This window comes from Onychostoma macrolepis, chromosome 25 (assembly GCF_012432095.1).
Source record: "Onychostoma macrolepis isolate SWU-2019 chromosome 25, ASM1243209v1, whole genome shotgun sequence".
Lineage (NCBI taxonomy): Eukaryota > Metazoa > Chordata > Actinopteri > Cypriniformes > Cyprinidae > Onychostoma > Onychostoma macrolepis.
The window spans coordinates 19,129,517-19,135,183 of NC_081179.1; the positions used below are offsets into that span (position 1 = coordinate 19,129,517).

The 5,667-nt window shown below is 36.1% G+C and overlaps 1 long non-coding RNA gene across 1 annotated transcript; it reads right to left on the reverse strand.

Annotated features, from left to right (window-relative positions):
• Window positions 1-1,731: 1,731 nt before the first annotated feature.
• LOC131534736 (uncharacterized) lies at window positions 1,732-4,792 on the reverse strand. Its single transcript, XR_009269428.1, has 7 exons — window positions 4,581-4,792; window positions 4,426-4,485; window positions 4,263-4,349; window positions 3,624-3,750; window positions 2,995-3,156; window positions 2,749-2,817; window positions 1,732-2,465 (listed from the first exon to the last, which is right to left on the reverse strand). It is a non-coding gene; the product is annotated as an uncharacterized LOC131534736 (long non-coding RNA).
• Window positions 4,793-5,667: the final 875 nt, after the last annotated feature.

Below are 5,667 nucleotides of genomic sequence, written 5' to 3' on the forward strand. Positions count from 1 at the left end.
AATTCAGTTCTAATTTTTAAGTTTTATTGTTTATAAAATGCTTGATTGATGGATGTTTTATCGACGTTCAGCTGTTATGCTTTCAAGTAATATTCCATATTTCATAGTATCTTTAAAAATAAATAAAACATCTAAACTTTCATATTGTGAAGAGAAACTAATATTTAAAATTATATCTAATAAATGGAATATAATTCAGTTGAAATGTAAATATAAAATGTTCATATCAGATGTAATTGTGACTGAATTATGTTTTATTTATTACTATCTAGCCTATTGCCTTTCTGCTTTGTATGTGTGTGAGCTAAGTGTACTTCATGTAAATGTTTATGAACTTCAGGACTATTTGTGTATATGTCCATTGTCCCCAATGATGGAATCCAGTGGCATGGGCGAAGGTATACTGGCGTTAGGTCTTTTACTTGTAATTATGTTTCAATTTTATTTTAGCTCTATATTTAATCTGACTCCAATTTCACATTGTTATAAAATTTAGACTGATATTCATTCAGATTAAATATACTGCTAATACAGACAACTACAGTAATATAAGGTTTGTCTATTTTCTAAATGAATATTAATGAATACGATCTGGTTAGTTTAAGTTAATTTAAGAAACACTAGTTAGTTTAATCGGTTCTCAGGAGTTGACTTTGTGGCACTGCTGAGGTGGTATGGAAGCCCAGGTTTCTTTGATAGTGGCCTAGAACCACTATCAAAGTAGTGTAGAACCTATTACAAATATATTAAATATTTTTTTAGTCACACCCTCATTGGTGGCTGAGCCCCTCCTAAAACTGAAGTCCTAGAATCGGTATTGGACACTCTCTTGCCTCATATTAACGGAAAACGTAAAATTTCCATTATTATTAAACTTCAAAACTGATTTGTGTATTTTGCTTGGGCTGCACAAAAACATGCTAAACTGTTATGATCAGTGCATCTTGTCTCCACTAGGGGGAGTAATAAGTCTTAAATTCTTGAAGTCCTCTGATTCCAAACACACTGTTCTTTTCCTCTCCTATAATCTCCTTGATTAAGGCCATTTGAGCATGTTCTAAGCGTAACCCTGCTTTACTGAGTAAGGCTGTTTTCATCCACACAGGGACATTCATTATGACGTGATCCAAATCAGCATTACTACAACTCAGGGCTTTCCTGTAGCTCAAATAGTAGAGCATGGCGCTAGCTACGCCAAGATCATGGGTTCGATTCCCAGGGAAAGCAAGAGCTGATAAAATGTAAAAACTGTAACTTGAATGCAATGTAAGTCGCTTTGGATAAAAGCGTCTGCTAAATGCATAAATGTAAATGTAAATGTAAACTCAATCAAGTTAATTTAGAGCAGCAGTGGGGAACACTGATCCTGGAGGGATCCCTGCAGAGTTTAGCTCCAACCCTAATCAAACACACCTGAACCAGCTAATCAAGGTCTTCAGGATGCAGTTAGGTATTTTTTTCCCCACGGTTTTCCAGGGTTGGAGCTAAACTCAGCAGGAGAGTGGCCCTCCAGGATCAACATTCCCCACCCCTGATTTAAAGTATACTGCACACAACTAATCTTCACTTTGCAAGCACATGAGGCAAATAATATGGCAGTAAAATGACTAATAATGAAGGGAAGATTTTGAATAAACTTGAAATAAATTTATGTATTTTTACACCAAATATTGGAATGTTATTTATTAATTTTTTTTTCAATTAGCACAAGATTTACATTTGAAAGCTAGGTTATTTGTGCATAATTGTGTCAATATTCACTCAAAAACTGTGTTAAATTAAAGTAATTAAAAAGATCTGCATCCAATATTTGATAATACTGTGCAAAGCTGTTGAGATAATTGACTCCTGAAACTCGAGGCACATGTCAGCGCTCGACGCTACACTCTTAAAAAAAAAAATGCTGCTAAATAGCACTAAAAGTGGTTCTTTGACTCGTAATCATAGGGGAACCACTTTTAGTGCTATTTAGCACTGATCTTTAAAGGTGCTATTTAGCACCTTTGTCAATGGTGCTATGTAGAACCATAAGAGGTGCCATATAGCACTTTATTGCAGTGTTTTATTTTTATTTTTTGGCTTATCATAGGGGAACCTCTTTTGGTACTATATGGCACATATTCTTAAAGATAAGAAGCTTAATAGCACATTTGTCAAAATGTCATTTGACCATGTCAGTCAGAGCACAGTTCATTCATGGAGCTCTTTTCTAATGAGCTCATGATCTGAAGCAGGTGTGTTAAATAAGTGAGACATGTACAACATGTGGGGGCAGGTCGGCAGGACTGAAATTGAGAAGCGCTGCTACAGGAGGAGTCTCAGTGCCGTCGAGATGTCCTCACTCTCCTCTGTGATTAACTGTCCATCCAACGTGAGCACAATGTGGTCATACTGCATGAGATGACCCTCCCTACAGCCTTTAAGATTCATCTTAGGTGTTGGGATGGGCTGGTCTGAGAATGGCCCTGGGGGAGAGGGGATAATAGCATTAACCATCTTCTCATATTTATTTGCAAGGCAAACCTTATGAGTTAAATTAATTTTAACTACTGCCATACAACTGCTCAAATACTTTTGGCCATGAACTGAAAATGAACAAAATTTTCTCTTCAATTTGATAGCATATTTGTGTAGACCTATAAACAAACTAATGTTTGCATTGAAATCATCTGAATAACAAAATGTGCAATAAGTGTAGTGCTTTGATTAGATTGTGTTTCACACTATAGTCAGCTGTTCATGGCTCACCTCAACTTCAAACAGCAACCCTGGGTCCTCCTTGAACAGAGCAGGCAAGAGCAGAATAGCTGCTTCCAACTGTAGTTTAAAATAACATGGTGGATGCTTTTACCCATTTTTTTTTTTTTTTTTTAACATCAATTACTGTGTGTAATACAGATAAATGCAGGAAAGAAGACAGGTATGATCTCAGGCAGAGTGGTAGGATGTCAGTCAGTGGTACAATAAAAATCTAAGCAGTAATGATTTAATTACCTTTTTTCAGTCTGCCATCTTCACAGTCATTAATCATGCACCTGAACTTCTCCTTCAGGGGACTCAGCAAACTTGAAGGACTCTGGGTGTCATTACAGAGAGCTGTGTGATAATTTGTTGGTCCACATCAACATTGGTGTGGTCTCACAGATCCAAAAGGAGCTTATGTTAAGAGGAAGGCAAAGGAGGAAGGACGTATTAAAATATAGTCATAACTCATACAATTAAATAAGGAGGCAATTAACACACTACTGTACTGAGCATTTTGGCCAGTCTGACAGTCTGACAGGAACTCAGAGAGAGTCTCCTCTGTGCTATATTTGCACACAAAATTTGTCCGATAGCATTTTATCAGCACAATCATTTCTTTGATGAGCTGTACGTTTGGTCTAAGCTTCTCTGTTTCAACCTGTTGGGGTAGTTAAATTGTTAAAAATGGGGTCTGTCAATAAAACGTTAAAAAACTAAAAAAAAAACAAAAAAAAACAGTCTTTAGAAAATCTTTAGTCGAGGGCAGCCCTACTAGAAAGAGCCCAGACTTCTAATTATTATTAGGCAAATAGCAAATATTAATGATCAAAAAGTTATGCATGACAATCAATAATCTTAAATATGGAAATGTGGCTTACCCATGCCTGTTGTATGTGTCCAAAAAATGTTAACAAGAGCTCTTTTCATCCAACTTGACAATGTACTGATGATTTTATACTCAAACACATTTCTTTTTGATTTTTCAGTTATTCCAGCATGAACCATCTGTAACAACATTAGAGGAATAATTTACTCAAAAATATCATTCCAAACCCCATATAACTCACTTTTGACGAACACAAAACACATTCTTAAAAAAAGTACCCACAAAAACTTGTTAAAAGTAGCTTATTTAAGTCATGTGTCATATCTTGTGAGGTGCACTCAAACCCAGTGAATCGACACATCAAAATAACTCAATGTACAAGCTTCATGATATGATATATTTGTTCACGAGACATGCAAGAACCAATGACTTATATTACCATTTTAAATTTGGGGAGTTTACAATGGTTTGATTTGTCAATATGATGTTACAAAAAGCATTGTAAATGAGGTAACGTTATAACACTAACTGTGGGTCTCTTGTTGGTAATTGTAACCTCTTTGCCTGCTCCACATAGTGAATCAAAGCAAATGTCTCTCTGAGAGAAGTTTAGGAGCTCACATCACATAAATGTCGCTATAAAACAATATGATGTTATAAATACATATTGTGAATTAGGTAAATCACTTACTTTTGGTATTTTCCAAAAAGCAACATCTTCGTCTTCTCAGTATCACGACGAGTCAAAGAAAATGATTTCTATGAGAAAAGTTTAGGACTACACAGCACAAAAATATTGTTAGAAAATAATATAACGTCATAAAATGCATATGTAAATGAGACTAAACACTTACTTTCAGTGTTGTCTCTGTTAAAACATCAGTGTCTGCACCGTGAGTCAAAGGAAATGTCGCCTGAGAGAAAAGTTTCGGCCGTTTAAACGCATATAAATATCACTATAAATCAATATGTTACAAAATACATATTGTAAATGAGATAAAACACTTACTTTCAGTGTTTTCCTGTTAAAAATCAACCTCCTGTCCTGTTCAGCTCTGCACTGCGAGCCGCACACACAGAACATAAATATCATTCTAAAACAATGTGATGTTATAAAATTAATACTGTGTGAATAACATAAAACACTTAATCTCTGTATTTTCCGTCCTCGTATGCTCCGCATCGCGATTCGCGGGTCAAAGAAAATGGCGACGGTGAGAAAAGTTTCAGCCCTTTAGGCGCGCAAAGCACGTAAATATCGGGGGAGGGGGAGGGGTAGGGGTAGGGGTTGGGCAATGCGCGTCCTCGCATGATAATTGTACAGTTCCTCTCGCGGTCTCACCGTGATCGTGTCTGGGCTGACGCAAAAAAATCAGAAGTGCTCAAACAGAAAAAAATTAGGATAACAGAGGACCTGACGCAGAGAACGAAGGAAGCCCGGAATAAACTGTGGCCGTTGATGGAGAAAGCTCGAAAAGAGGGTCGTTGTGCTGGTTTCAAGGGTCCATTTGATATTGTTGATGGAAAGAAGATTTGTGCGGACAATATCTGACTTCTAATGAACATTAGAGGTTAAGTGCTCTTATGCCAGTTATGGTTATTGCCATTTTCACTGCGGAAATGTTAACTGGCAAAGTATGGAAACTGACAAGCAGTTGATAAATACGCAGTATTGTTGTAATATGTTAAGGTAAGCGGAGGTAGTTTAAAATAAGTTTATGCTCTTAAAGAGGGGTTTGGATAAGTTTCAAGTTTTGCACTTTATTGTATTACATTTTATATATTCTTTATTACTGTAGCGATTAAAAGTTTTTCTCGTGTTCTCTTATTGTTCATATGTCAGTTAAACTTTCTTGTTTTTCTTTTAATGTACGGGGGATTCGTGATTTATCTAAACGCAAGGCTTTATTTTTGTTTTGTATGTCACAGAAAAGAGAGATTTATTTTCTTCAAGAAACACATTCTTCTTTCAAAGATGAAACATTTTGGCGCAATCAATGGGGAGGGAATATGTTATTCTGTCATGGTACTAACCACTCTGCTGGAGTTCTAATTTTGTTTGATCGTAATTTTAGCGGCTCTATTCTTCAGTCCTT